Source organism: Rousettus aegyptiacus, unplaced genomic scaffold (genome assembly GCF_014176215.1).
Source record: "Rousettus aegyptiacus isolate mRouAeg1 unplaced genomic scaffold, mRouAeg1.p scaffold_m13_p_2, whole genome shotgun sequence".
NCBI classification, from domain to species: Eukaryota; Metazoa; Chordata; class Mammalia; order Chiroptera; family Pteropodidae; genus Rousettus; species Rousettus aegyptiacus.
Window position 1 is genome coordinate 27,552,506 of NW_023416295.1, and position 15,796 is coordinate 27,568,301.

General features: G+C 41.4%; 1 protein-coding gene across 5 annotated transcripts in view; it reads right to left on the reverse strand.

The window, feature by feature from the left end:
• SPATS2L (spermatogenesis associated serine rich 2 like) overlaps positions 1 to 15,510 on the reverse strand; it is a 146,521-nt gene extending 131,011 nt beyond the window's left edge. Inside the window, exon 1 of one of the 5 annotated variants that reach the window (XM_016131050.2) lies at positions 15,473 to 15,510. The gene's annotated coding sequence lies outside the window, so the exon portion shown is untranslated. Of the gene's footprint in view, positions 1 to 5,502; positions 5,557 to 15,146; positions 15,416 to 15,472 lie in introns of those variants that run through there. The other 4 variants (XM_016131047.2, XM_016131049.2, XM_016131048.2 and 1 more) reach the window with 4 other exon arrangements.
• Positions 15,511 to 15,796: the final 286 nt, after the last annotated feature.

The following is a 15,796-nucleotide window of genomic DNA, read 5'->3' on the forward strand; positions in this document are numbered from 1 at the left end:
CCTAGACCTTTAGCAATTATTACAGCTCTTTCCTGATGTATCGTCTTATAGCAATGGCTAAAGATTTTTCTTTTCAACCTCTAACATACAAGTAATGAAACTTACAATTCCTTTTGACAGCATCAATTTACTTCGGTTGTTACTATTGTTTAATTCCTATACCGAGTTATGCGAAATTCTGATTCCTAGGGAGCTGAGTAATTTTGGCCTAGTCCATACGACTAAAACAAAGACAACTTTTGTATTATTGACCAAATAAATGTTTTCTTGCCTGAGGTTTACTTTTATCATGTTTTATTTCCTTTGGTTTACACCTTCTTTTAATGAGCTTGATCCCACAACATAAAGAACATACGTACACTAGAGGTACTATACTGAGTAAGCCAAGAATTCCAGCCAAGTGTCCTATCTTTTACGTGGCATCAAGTGATATTTTGAAAAAAGCACAATGGTAACTATTCATTCTGCCAGCCTTAAAAAGATAGGCATGAACTGCATGCCAGAATGGAAAAGCTTAAGCTTTGAAATCAGACAGCTGGCTTCAAATATCATCTCTACCACCACAATCTCTGTGACCTTGGGCAAACTACTAATCTCTTCTCAGAGCTTCTTCTGAAAAATGGAGGTAACAAACTTAACTCAAAGGGGTTGTGGAAGAGTTAAATGAGAATTTTGCTGTAAAAAACCTAGCATATAACCTGGCACATTAGTAGACAGTAAAGAGTTGTTAGTTTTTTCCCATCTCCTTATAAAATGCTGTTAGGAATTCATTTTGAATCTGTTATCTATGCACAAAAATAATATAAAAGACATTAACTGTGGTGCTTTTTATGATAGCAAAGAACTAGAAAAAGTCTAAGCATGGTGAAATGATTACATTAAGGTATATTCATATATTGAAATTTATTCAGTCATTCCAAATATTTTTCAAACAGTATTTTATGACAAGTGAAATTGCTACACTAGAATTTAAGTAAGGAAAATAGACAAGAAAACCTATTTAATAATAATAGCTCACACTTACTGAACATTTACTACGAGCCATGGACCATGCTCTTATTTTGCATGCATTACCTTATTAATTCTTACAATAAACTTACTAGTTGCGTACTATTATTATCCCCATTTTGTAGAAGTAGAAACTGAAATTTTGACAGTTTTAGTGATTTATAGTCATAAGTAGCATAGCCAGGACTGGAATCTCAAAATGTCTAATGACAAAGCACCGTTAACTACTATGTTACACCAGTTCTTTAGTACAGACTTCCTATGTCCACTGTGAGGCTAGTTTAAACACACACACACACACACACACACACACACACACACACACAATGTATGCATACATGCATACTTACGATCACACATAGGTGCATATCTGAAAGGAAAACACACCAGATGCTAACAATGACAATCTCTAGGTGGTAAAATTTTAGCTGAATTTTAATTATTTTTTATCCATTTCAGTATCTTTTCCAAATTGAGTGAGTAAGCATCATTTTTAAAATTTGAAAAATTTTTTTCATAAAAGAAAATGTGTGTGAATACTTTGTAAAATATAATGTATTATACAAACACTAGTATTTTTATGAAATGATCATTTATTCCTTGACTTTTTATAGATTTGGGTTCGTCAGTGCTACTGTTCTTTTAAGTTATTTTTTTCTCATTGAGTCCAAGGTAAAAAAAAATGTAAAAAACTATTTTATATATTAATACAAAAAATACAGTACAGAAAGCACCATATGTATATTTGACACACATTTGATATTAATATACAAAGTCAAAGAGTTTGTGTGAGGGGGGAAAAAAAACCTCTTTTCAAATGATACAGAATTTCCCACTTAGAGAAAACACATCTGTTCATGACATGATGCCATCAGTGCATTCTCTGTCATGGTCATGTTAGTGATACTGTCATGGAGCGATTTACATAGACGCCGGCACACTGTTTGGACATGCCTCAGCCTGATGACTGTCTACCCCAGGAGATGTGAATATAATGATGTGCTGGAGTGACACCTCAGGAGTGATTTCCTGTCATACCACCAATTCATTTTCAGATTCCATAAAGAAAACTGAATGATGTGCAAAAAAAAGCAATTCCTTTGAACCAAATAAGTTCGTATGAATTGAAATTATAGGCTAGGTATAAATTTACTTTACAAAATTATTTTTAAAAATAAATTTAAAATAAGGTTATTTAGATATGCTTTTTAGTAAGATTTTCGAAAGGAAAATTAATGCAATCTAAAAGTTAGTCCAGATTGATCTCGTTTCATTTCACAGTAGAGGTTCTATGACTGGCAATAAATGGATCAATAATAATAGTGTTACTAAGATATTTCACTAAATCTTTCTAGACTATATCTTCTTTAGACAACCTGGGGGCAAGAGAGTAAACAGGTAAAAAATTACCAAACTAATTAAAAATTAAAAACTAATAAAATTCACATATTGATATCAAGAAGTCTCTTCTAGAAAGTCACAGGGCTCTACCTTTGACCTATCTTGATTGCCATTTTATCAATAACAGAGAAAGTCCCATTCGCAAATGTGTGACTGATAAATAAGTGAAAGAAGTACCACTAATCGATTGAATTTTTAACAATTAGAATTCAAAAATGTCTTGATAGAGGGGAAAAATGATTTAACAAAAGGAGACAAAATGCAACAAGGATCAGTGTAAAGTCCTCCATACAGGTTCACACAATCAAGCACACAAGGACAGAACAAACGGAGACTTGGCTTTGTAACAATTGTTGAGAAAAGACTTGGAAGTTTTATCTAACTTCGGATATAAACAAATGATGTGCTGCCTCTGATTTAAAATGGAGGCCAACACAATATTTGGATGAATTAAGAAAAGAAGGCCCTGGATAAGAGAGTTAACAGTGGCCCTGTGTTTTCTGCTGCTCAGAGAACTCAGGAATAAGGGCATTGAGTTCAGATGCCCCACTTTTTAAATGGCATGGGCAGAGCGGTGGGTGACCAGAGAAATGTTAACATGCAGGGAAATCTCAGTTGAAAGACCTGGGACCATGTAAGCCTGAAAAGCGAAGACTTTGAGTAGGAGACTTTGAGCACAGCTATGGTCAAATGTTTGAAGAGCCACCACACAGAAGGTGCGTGTCTATTCTGTGGCACACCGAACGGCAATGGAAGATGAACGGGGCTGCAGGGACGCAGATTTCAGTATTTTTGTCTCCCTGTGCATGATAATGAATATTGGTCCAACCACAAATGAGACAAGGTCCAAATCCAAAGGGTCTTCAGGTCAAGGAGCACTGTAGACCACTGCCAGTAGAATTCCCGGCAGGATTCAAATGGCAGCTGGCTGACTGGGATACTGTGTAAGGGATTCCTGCATTTAGGGGAAACGTTGAACCACAGTACCCACTATCCCTTTCCAATGCTCACACTCTATGCTTTTAATTTCATGTCAGTAACTTTCATGACGATACTCTTAGTGCATTTATGTAAGCAGTATCTAAATATGCCTCGCTTTAATAAATGAGAAATAACTATAAATTTAAATGCAATCCAGGAAAGTCCAGAAGGTGAAATTCTACTAAAGTTTGGAAATTATAAATTAATGTTGTCATGGCAACTTTAGTTGATACCATCCATTACAGCTGAAACAGTTCTTGCTCTGGGACTACCAGAACAATAAATGAGTTTATATATTCAATGCCACAAACCAGCACTAAATAATATTTTAATGCTTTTATTTTTAACTTCCAAAGCAGTAGATTTACATTTTCTCCTTGCATGGTCACAATTTTAATATGACACTATACTCAGGCTATGGAATTACAGTGGGGTGATCAATTGCATCAAAAGCGGAGGAAGTCACTGGCAGCCCAATGCACGTACTGAATCCAGTCCACCATTCAGACTTCACAGGGGAAATAAATGAGAAAGGACAAAGAACTTCTAGATGAGGACATCAGCAGTCACAGTAGCCAGTAAAACATCTTCCACTTTCCCCTTTACAAATTAGAGGACTGTCTACATTTATATCTATATCTATATCTACATCTATATCTATATTTATATCTATCTATATCTATAATCTATATCTATCTATATCTAAATATACAAAGCTGTCATCGATCAGAAGTGGCAGTATGTTCAATCAGACCGTCTCACTGCTGTTTACGGCACTTCAATAAATGGTTTTCACGGTTATGTATTTGCAATCACTGTAATATATAAAAGTCAGCCCACACTGAGAACAATATTGCCTCCAATCAAAACCATTCTTCCTGAGTATACTAAAGCTTTTTCCCCCTTCTTGTAAGCAACAAAAGCTACAACAAAAGAACTTCCCAAACACCCACAGCTAAGGAAAGAACGGCGCCAACAAAATAAGTGTGAAAGCTGTTCCTGGTGTCTAATTTGTATATGAATCTTCCTTTTCGAGTTATTTCAGTAGCTTCCTTTATTTGTAATTTATCAACACAGAATAGAAATAAAAGTTTATTTTGATGGCAGTGCACCTGACTATTACAGAAATTCAAAAACTTGCTTTGTTTATTCTTACATTATCCTGGCAGAAGATGTAAACATGCTTTTTTCCCATGGCTTCACGCTGTATTCATAATCCCAGATGAATATTTTCACAAATGTAAACCATTAGGCAAGACTGGCCTTAAGCAAAATGTGAAAGCATTTTCTTTCTGGTTCTTTTCACCCTCAGTGGGTGAAATCTGGATGCCCTGACCCAGATTCCTTATCAGTCTCAGGGATGGGTCCATAAAATTATTCATCCTAAGGAGCACAAATCTGAATTACCACTTGCTTTGCATTTGCATATTAGGCCCTACTATTGGGCACTATCTATCTTGTTTTATTTAGTCATAACAAAATCATAACAAAACAAGTAGGTATTAATTTTACTTTCTACATGGAAATACTGAGGTTCAGGAAGATTAAATAATTTGCTCAAGTTCATATAGCCAGCCAATTACATGAGTCAAAACCAGTCCATTCGAGTGCCAAATTTTTCCTCTTTTTCTTCCAAACTGTACAGGTCTCAGGAAAGGGAACAGTTTTTATAACACAGGCTTTTGCATATTAGAGAGCAGGAAAGAGAAACTGTTGATATTTGTAGTGCCCTTTTGAGTAGGATAGATTCTGAAATCACGCCATAAAGGCAGCCACCTTTTTCACTGACACATAAGACTCACCTTCCCACAGTAGACAAAGAGGTGGATATATCACAACTTATAAAAATCAACCCTATATTCGCTTTCCCCTTCCATTCCCCAGTTGTACATACGGTACAACTGAAACCTAGAGATCAGTGGGACAGTTAACTAGCAAGCAATGTTTGGCGTCAGGGGTCTGGAACCAGGGAACAGCCAGTATCCAGGAAAGCTATCCAATTCTACAAATATCTATCAAACTAACTGAATTTCCTGCCCATTGCTGATAGGTGTCAGTATTGAAGAAGCCCAGAAGTGGGTAGGGCTTATAGATCTATGATGGGACTCTTACCCAAAGCAACTGGGATTCTTACACAAGAACTCCAGCAGGAACCTGGGAGTGTGGGAGACAAGGTGGAACCTGGAGAACAAAGTGAAAATTTAGTTACCGAAGAATGAAGCTGAGCTGTGGTTTCTTAGTAAATTGCCTTGGCCAGGCTGACTGCACAGTCTACACGGTGGAGGGTCGCTAAGCTACTGATGCAGGGAAGCTATGACCCTCCTGCAAATGGTGGGGGGTGGGGAGTGTGTGTGTCGGGGAATAACTATACTAGGGTGGTCATCACTTTCTTAGGCCATTTTCTGTAGATGTATGACTTTCGAACATTTTTTTTTAGCACAAGAATCTTTCTCCTTCACAGAATCTTATACTAATGTCTAACACGTAAAAGCAAAGAAAAACTGCTCAGGGGGTTTCTTCTGAGAAACGAAGGGCTCAAAAGAACACAGCAGCAAACTACCAGGAGAGAACACGCTGAGTCACGCTGCCTATCAGGCTTCACTGGAATCTGATCCTGCCGAACCTTTCTCTTGATAGTCATGGTTTCTTCCCCTCACCTCCACATTTCTCCCTCCTGCTCCAACCTGATAAGCTCTGGTTTCCTTTCACTGGTTGGCTTTTCCACTGTGAAAACATAAAGCTCTGCCTAGCTCTTAGGATACAACATATTATCCCCTGGGTCTTTCTGACAGCCCATATATCCATCCGCAAAGCCTTTGGAGCCAACTGATCCACAGATTGCTGCCCTTGGCATCTTAAGGCATAACTAACTTCTGTAGAGCACTTATGAGTTGTTTGACATATCATTTTGTTTGAAGCACAATAACTGTGGGATGTACATATTATTGAGGCTCAAGACCCATTGATTCATTAAGTTGCTTAGGATCCTAGAGCTAGACAGTGGGGGAGCCAGGACTTAGCCCACTGCAAAGGATCAATGGCAGATGGAGAGCTCAGAGGCCTAGGTGTGGCTGTTTTGGCATTGTGCCTGGTGCCTCGCAAGTGGGAGGCTTCCCGGGAATGGGACTCCATTTGCCCTTCCTTGCTCCTCCTGTCTATCTCAGATCTTCCCTCTAGCACACAAGTAACCCTGATGGTTACTAGAGAGACAGATGTGCTTTAATCACGACTTCAGCACTGTGAGCATAGTATGTATGACTCCTGGCTGTCGCTTTCACAATCTGTCTCTCTGATTCTGAATCTTATCTAAAGCACTTTATGTCTCTGAATTTAAGAAACTGAGCAGTTGCTGCTTCTCTGTACCTGTAAGGCTGACTTAATCATTCAAAAAGCTCTTGGGCTTGGCTCATGTAGGATGCATCTCCTGGGAATGAGGAAATGTTTTATAACAATGCTGTCCAACAGAATTATAATGCAAACCACACAGGTAATTTAAAATGTTCTAGTAGCCATGTTAAATAAAAAAGAAAAACATGTGAAATTAGTTTTAATAATATATTTTACTTAACCCACTATATCCAAAATATTACTGTTTCAACATATAATCGATATTAAAATTTGTTAATGAAATATTTTACATTTTTTTTTTTTCACATAAAGTCTTTCACTTTTTACATTTACAGCACATCCGAATTTGGACTAGCCTATTTCAAGATCTCAATACCCACACGCAACTAGTGGCTATGGTACTGGTTGGCACAATTCTATAATCTCTTCTCTGTTCCCATCCCTCCTCTCATTTCTTTCCTGTAACAACTCATTTCCTTTAGTAGGGATGCTGTGGGCAAGAGAAGACAGTGGGGACCAAAATCATTAGAGAAGACTTTGATACACACCCAAAGGGAGAGCCCAGATCACAAAGGAGCTTTTGGACCATGGTAGGACGCTTACTTAGGTTTTATCCTGGAGAAGCAGTGACTCTGCTGAAGGATTGTAAGCAGCAGACGGTCGTGACCAAATTTGCCTTTTAGAAAGGCAGCAGCATGGGGAGTAGGTTGGAGGCAGGCCAAGCAGAAGGCGGAGAGACCAGTTACAAGGCTACTGCAGTAATCTTCACGAGAAGTGATGAAGGCCTACACCATGGCAGTGATGGTGGTACTGGTCTAGAGAGGTGAGGGCAGACTCAAGACAGTTTGAGAAGATAGTTTTCACAGGGCCTGGTGATCAATGAAATGTAGGGGTTGAAAAAGAGCACGGAATCAAGAACAACTCCCGAATTTTAAACTTGTGAAGTGGGTCTCAGTAATTGAGATAGAGAACACAGAAGGAATACGCTGCTTATGGAAGTAGAGTTTTGAACTTGCTGAGTTTAATTTATCTGGAGCAGAGGTCAGAAGAGTTCAAGGTTGAAGTTGCAGATTAAGGAATCAATTGCATACAAGTGGTAGAGAAGAAAATGTAAGTGAGTCGCCCAACGGTAAATGTGAAGAGAGAGAGCAGGGTTGAAAAGTGAACTTAGAGGATGTCAAGGTTTGGTAGAAGGAGAGGAATCTATGAAGAAGTCTAATACAGAACAGTTGGGCACAAGAGAGAATGAGTCAGAAAAACAGGTAAGTGAAGTTTCAAGGGGCAAAGATCAATAACACTAAATGCCACACGCAGGGCAAGAATTAGAAGAGAATCCTGGACAACGGATCTGGTGGTTTGAAGGACAGAGGTGGCCATTATGAGATGAAGGTGGAAGACTGGAGAGAAAGTAGGTGGGAGAAGAGCAGGTATTACATGAGGACCTGTCCTTCAAGGAGCTGCCTTATAAGACCAGGCAAGAGATGGAACATAACCAGACCGAGAAGGAAGGGGTCAAGGGGATTTTGTCTTGTCTTCTGTTTTTATGAAGGGTGAAAAAGACCTACACAAGCTCATGTGCTGAGAGAAAACGTTGGTCAAGACCCTGAAGAAAAGAAAGATAATGGAGCAAGGTCTCTGAGGAAATAAGAGGGAATGGCATTCAGAGAGATTAGCCTCAGACTGGAAGAGAGTAAAGGAAAGAAAAGGAGTGGGGAAGAAGATCCCACCATTTCTAAGGAAATCATAATGATACCACTGCAAAACTATATTTTCTTATCTAGAAATATAGATAAAATATAATTCTACGTGAAGTCTTCTTTTTCTTTAATAGTAAAACATATGAGGTATAATATCAGATAAATGCTGAACATAGAAGTCACTAGTTTTCCAGAGCTCCAGACATGCAATCTTAGAATATTACCAAGCCTTTCGCACACCTTTGGACTTTGCCTGAACATCACCTCAGGTGATAGTCACCCACCCGAGAGAGCCACAGTGGTTGTTAATAGCTGGTGGCCAATCTGATTGGTCGGTGTCAGTGCTGAACGGATAGGTAAATATTGTCAATGTCACCATGAATTACCATCGCAGGATAGGGTAAGAAAAAAGCTGGGCATGGGGGTCAGACACCAAAGAGATTCATCTACCACTTATTAACCCTGCAGATTCAATAAAGTTAAGTAACTTCCCTGAGCTTCAGTGTCCTATCCTTAAAAGGATACATAATCCCTACCTTGCAATATCACTGTGAGGTTTAAATGAGATAATCAATAACTGTTAACTATCATGATGATGATGATAATTGCATTCACTTTCTTCTGAATTTCTAGGAATCAGGTGTGCTGATAATGAATTAGTGCTTTTCCAACAATTAGCATCTTGATCCCTAAGGAGAGTTAAAGGATCAATCCTAGCATTAGGAAGGGCCCTTAAAAATCCTAATGGTCATCCAATATTTGCATCCTTTTTTTATCCAGTACATATTCTGTCTCTGCCCCAAAACTGCATGGGGCTTGACACCTGCTCTACAGCTTATCCGCAACTCGACTTCCTCGGCTTCAGTACTGCTCTTCAGTAAAACACGGGTAATTAGTATACACTCCAGAGGACTGCTTTGAAGAAGGAGAAGATAATGCATGTATTTAAATGAGACACTGCCTGTTATAGGGTATGCTTGAATACATTTATTCATGGGGGGCTTACTACCTCATGAAATTGCACAACCTGTAACAGAACTATCTTCCTTAACTGACCGTAAATCTGTCTCCCATCTTACACCCATTGGTCCCAGTTTTACAGTCTATGGGAGTAGTTTTACAGAATCAGAATTAGAGTTCTATATGACAGTACATTTATCCATTTATTGAGTTCTGTTAGGTGTACTGGGCAGTGTAGCATGGACAGCTGGCTACTTGAGACCACAGTGGGGCAGACATTTTCCTATTTACATTACCATGAAAGTTTCAACCTTCAGTGGTGTGTCCATATTGCAAGAAGCCTTTTTGAGCATTCTAAGCAAGTTGGATGCTACTCCAGGAATGCACTGGTTTTATTGCTTACAAGATTTATTTTGCACTTTATGTCACGGTCAGTTCAGCACTTGGCACCAAAAGTAATTATTGCAGGTATCTGTATTTCCTTAAAGTTTCATTATTAAACACTGCAGACAATCAATGCCCTGGAGAGCCCTAGCGTACTACTGATGTTAGAGTCAAAAAAAAAACCTGGAATGCCGCCCACGTACTGCCCTCGACCGCCACCCTTCCCCCACCCGTTATATTTCCACTAATAACTATTGAAGTCTTTTCAATAATCAGCTCAAAATACCATCACTTTAGTCAGGTCCCCACCAGCCCCCAGCAGAAGGAAATTTTCCCTTCTGATCTCTCTTACACCTTTGTTTCTGGCATACATGTTACTTCTCTTGCTAGACTATAAACTCCTTCCTGGCAGAAACAGCGCCTTATATAAAATGAGTCTTACAAAAAGGAAAGAATTGAATTTTGTCCTGAATACAATAGGATGGGTGTGGCAACTCTTTCCTACCTCAATTTTCATCCCAGATGGATCCCCAGATAATTTTTTTTTTTTTAAATTTTATAAGGAAGCTTTCAAATGTAAAGGTTGGGTAGCCATGCAATATGGTCTGGAATTTTAGGGCTAAAACTTTTATATAACTGATAACTCCAGACTAATTGTTTTATGCATAGAATACTGGCATAAGGCCTGCATATTTTTATTTTTGCTCACTAATGGAACCCATCACTCCACCTTAAAATAACGACGACCTCCTTAATTCTAACTCACAACTGCCAGACTCCATCATTATCTCAACTCTGGAAAATGCCAGGCCTCAGAATCCTCAAAGTGATGAATGGAGAGGCTGATTAGAACCACTAAAGAAAAACAAGAAAAACTCCTTGACAAATGCCCCATTCAAATGCCCGTCTATCCCTTTTATCCAATGTCAACATTAGCTTCTATATTAATAAATATTTATCGAGGTCATGACTAGGTGTCAAACCACGAGCTAGGCTCTGAGGACACAACTGTGAGCAGTACACAGGCAATATGAAAGCCCATTATTAAAAAACAACAACAACAACAACAATTCACCCTTCTAGCTTATTGTATACCTCTAGTGTATAGATCTAGTATACATACTAGTATACAGGTATACTTATCAAGTGCTTGCTATGCCCAAGGGCCCGTAAAAGGTTCAAAGACAGCATACGCTGTTTATCGGTGCCCTCAAGGAACTTGCAATCTAGGTAAGAAAGCAAGAATTAAGAACACCATAGTACAAGAGAACATCTGTTGGTCTAGTGGTGCTGACAAAAAGGCAGAAGAGGAAGAAACCAATGACAGTAACATGAATAGGGCAGGCAGACTAGAACTTAAAGGTTGTGATTAGGTCAGAGGAAAAAGGAAAGTACTTCTAAAAAGTAGATCATGAACAAAAGGGTACAAAGTCATCTCTGAAGGGCAGTGAGAGTGAAGTGGAAATAAAGGTTCATGTTGGAAAGAGATTAAAATAAAGTTGATAAGTTAAATTTGGGCAAGACTGTGAGGTACATTAACAACAGGTTGAGATGTCAGACCTTGTGCCAAAGGCGATGGTGGGGTGGGGGCGGGGTGGGAGGGCATGGAAAGTATTTTAACTAGTGGAAGGAGCACTGGCTTTAGAATCAGATAAACCTGATTTCAACACTGCCTTCTAGTGAGACCATCCTTGGAGAAGAATTTTGAGAAGAACAGCTTTAGAAAGGCCGATGTGGTGGAAGTACACAAAATGGAGCAAACTCAAGTACAGAGAAACCAAGACATAGACGACTCTGATCATCCTAGAACTTAGTGATGGCTGATGGCCTGGCATATGAGGAGGAGAGTGAGGACTGCAAAGGAAATGTGGGGGCTGGCTCAGAGAAACTGTTAGAAAGGAAGAGTTAACAAGACTCCATGCACAGTTTTACCGAAGGAACAAAAGAGAAAGAAGTCAGGAATGGTTCCTAGGTCTCAAGTCTGTATGCTAAGAGTATGCAGAAAAAGAAAGTCTTTTTGTTGAGAAAGGAAAAGGTTTAGCAGAGAATATGGTAAGTTTGTTACCAGGCAGGTAGCCTTCAGCCTGACAGCAAGACATTCACTGTGAGTCTGTTAAAGAGGTATGTAAATGAATACGGAGTTTGTGTTAGCACTAAAGGTTTGGATGATGTAAGGCCAGATGACACCATCGCATTTAAGAATTTTTTTATTAGAAAATAAAAATACTAGCTATTGAACAAAAATAATGGAACTGATTTAAATAGAGAGAAACGCATCTTCATAGGCTATTTTTCTTAGCTGTGATACTTAGGGGATCTTATCCATTACCATATCACTGAATGAATAAACTCCTGTAGAAATTCAACATATGGCCTATTTACATAACAAGCATCACAACTCTAAATTAACCATTTTGATGTGTCAAAGATATAACACCTTCATAGCAAACTACTTCAAAAAAGGGGAAAAAAGAGAAAAGTTTGTTTTTCCTCTATAATTATGTGTACTGGTTTCAACAGTTGGATCATGAAAATCATATTTTAATTGTGTGATTACACAGTAAGACAGAACAGCGATGGAATGAATTGATTAGTTGAATTATGCACAATCATTCAGAGATCAATAAACAGACTACATCACTCTGTCCATATTATATATCTGCCCTCATACCTGTGTCATGCCTATAAAAGCTGCTATTCTGAATACAAAAATTATAGCAGCCATAAGATTCAATTATCATAGTCAAAGAACAGTAAAGGGTCTACAGAAGATGACTAAGAAAGAAGTACTATGGTGCAGTAAGTAAGCAGTAGCTGTTTACTGCATACAAAATCCACCCCACTCTTGTTAATATTGCAAGAAAGGCGGTAGTGGCTTAGCTATTACCATAAGCAACCTCTACTTCTTCCATTTTATCAAATGTAACCAAAAGTCCCTGTCCCGGCTCACGTAATAAGGTGCTGATTAAAAGTGTGTAAAGGGAGTAGAATGAAGATCATCTAGGCACCTTCCACACAGAAGTCATAAATGAATATTTGTTGTTAATTCTATGATCAGAGACTGAGAAACTGATAAAACTTAGAACCCAAAATTAGACATTTCTAAAGATTAACTTCTAATGTAAAATATTTCCATTTGCACAGCATCTATGAGATGCTTCTGGTTGGCAGCACGTCAAAGGCTGCAATAGTGTGTGTGACCTAAGCATTTTCTTTCCCTGATCATTACAGAGGTGGCAAAGCAGCTTTACAAGCCCATAGATACCTATCCCCACAATGGCCACTTGAAACAGATCATGAAGACTTTAATTAGATGCCTTCCTAAAACAAAATGAATACAAAAGGAGTCTTGATCATTTTGCCTGTCTAAATAAGCATATTAAACTAAGTTGATTCCTAGGGAATAATTTAATATTTTCAGAGGCAGGGATTAAAGAAAGAAAATTGTCAATTAATACTCCTTTCCCAGATGTTGAGATTTTACTATCCTCTTAAATATTCTCTGCATTCAAGTGATTGTATTTTCATGCAAATTATCTTTGGGGCTAGTCTAGTTGTGTGTGTGTGTGTGTTTAAAGACACACAGATACAGAATTTTACTTGCTTTTTGTTCTGCTGCTCCATAAAATAGGTTTTAACAAAGCTTGAGTTTAATCCAAAACTCTAATTAGAGACTGCAGCAGTAAATGCCTTGTCCAAATAGAAATTCATTCCCAAAGTTGATCTTTTCCACTAGTTAAAGATCCAGCAAATAGACACAGATATATTTTAAACACTACAGATACCTGATAAAACTACCCTCATCTAAATGATACAATTTTATAAGGCTAATGAAATAATTTATCAAGAAGGCAAATTTAGTCTTTATTTTCAGAGTATCTTTCAAAATTACTGGATTTGTTACTTGAATATTCTTTTAATTTCCCAGAATGAAGCAATTTCTGACTTTCTCTCCCTTCTTTTCCCTTCCATATTGCACATATTCTTTATCTCTAGAAAAAAACATAACCAAAGTGGCAATTAATCATTCCTTTAAGACAAACTAAAACGATGTCATAAAGATCACACGACCTTACTCTTTCAAATACTGAAATAAAGCCTCTTCCTTTGCATACGTTCTAAAATTTCAGAGTTGGTATTTTGTTTTTGTTATTCCTGTGAGGGGACTGGTAGAAGTTTCTAATATAACATTTCTTGAATTTTTTAACAAGTGAAAATATTACACATAACATTTTACGTAAAGAAAGAAGCTGTGTTTGAAGTTGGAGGTTTTTCACTAGTTCTCAAGCTACAGTTTCCGTAAGACACTCAAAAGAAATGCTGTACAGAAAGAATCTTTACAGTGTCAGGGCTCCAAAACCTTGGCATTCGCTAAAAATTAGGAGTGCTGGGAGCTGAAGCTTACGAAGTTCACAAACAGAAACCAAGACCCAAGAACTGGTAACCTCCACTCGCGAAGATGGGAGGCTTCGGTCGCATCCCTGTCCAGGTCAAGTCTCAGCCCTTCACTGCCTACATGTGCAGTAAGTATTAACTATTGAACAGAGCACGAGCGAGCAGGAGTGCGAGCGAGCGGGGCCGATCTTTCGAGCCTCGGGAAAGTGCAGTGTGAATGAAGAGAGAGCAGGAGAACCCTCTCCGCATCTCAGAGACCACCGCTGTCTTGGGCTTCGGTCCGCGGCCGAGTCCCCAGCCCCACTGCGCGTCCACTCTCCCAGTCGCGGCGGCGCGACCGCTTCGTCCGGCGGCTGCATCGCTCCGCGTTGACTCCCGTCCCCCCGCCTGCAACGGCGACGAGTTCGCGGACCCTGGGGGCTGCTGCATCCCGCTCCCGCGGGAGCCCAGGGGCGCGGGGCGGCGATCGAGGGCCGGATGGTCCCGCCGAGGCGGGTAGCTCCACGGCTCGCAACGAGGGCGGCGGGCGGCGGCGCGGGGGTGCGTCGCGCTCCATTCCGAGGGGAAGGGGGCGCTCGCGCGGGGGAGGGCAGTCGAGGGACCGCGGCCGACTCAGATCGGGGGCGGGCGGGTCCACGTCGGTGCGTGGCGGCCACACGCTCGCCCGGGGCGCGCAATGTGCGCTGGACTCGGCGCCTCTTCCCGCCCGCCGGCCGGCCGGCTCGCTCGCGCCAGCGACAGAAAGGAAGGACGGCGACCTCCGCGTCCGGTCCGCGCCGCCAGCCCGCGTCGGCGCCGAGCGGGGGCCACACCCAGCGCCCACGGAGACGGCGGGGGCTGGGCGGCCGGGGCTGCGGAACGTGCGGCCCGGACCCAGCCACCGTCCCGGCAGCGCAGGCCCCGCGTCTCGGCCGGGCCCGGCGGGCGGGGACGGGACCCGGGGCAGCAGGGAGCAGGGGGTCCCGGGCTTACCTCTGTGCCGATCGCGGGGCGCTCTGTCCCGGGCCGGGGGACGACGATCGGCGGCGCGGCCGCCAGGGGAGGCACAGCGGCGGCGGCGGCCCCTGCGGCGCGGAGGGCGGGCGGAGCGGGAGCCGCTGCCTGGGCCGCGCGCCGTCCGGAGCTCGCTCCGCGCTGCCGGCGCTCGCGGTGGAGGGCGCAGCCAGCTCGGCACCCGACTGGATTCCTTCACTGACACAACTCCGGGTCGGCCCGCTCCACGCAGGGACACTCCCGCCCCTCGCAGGCTGCCCCCGCCCGCTGGCCCGCGGGCCAGCCCGCCCCTCGGTGTCACTCACCCAGGCGCACACACCCCGTGCCGGCGCCCCTCGCTCCCGCTCGCACACACAGCGCTGCTCACGCCTCTCTCGGGTTTTGTATCCGCTCACACGCACGTTCTGACACGGATCCCTTCCCTCCACACGCCCTCCCTAGCTCCTTTCCCACCCCACTTTCTAGAAGAATCCCCGTACAGCTTCCGTTCTTTGCTTGCTTGCCCCACACCAACCTCCTCGCCTCTCCCCAAACCTCCGCCTCACTTAAAATGTCCCTGTTATTGAAAGATTTTGTCACAACCCACACGTGTAACAGGCGAGTCGTCCTCCCTTACCCAGGAGAATGAA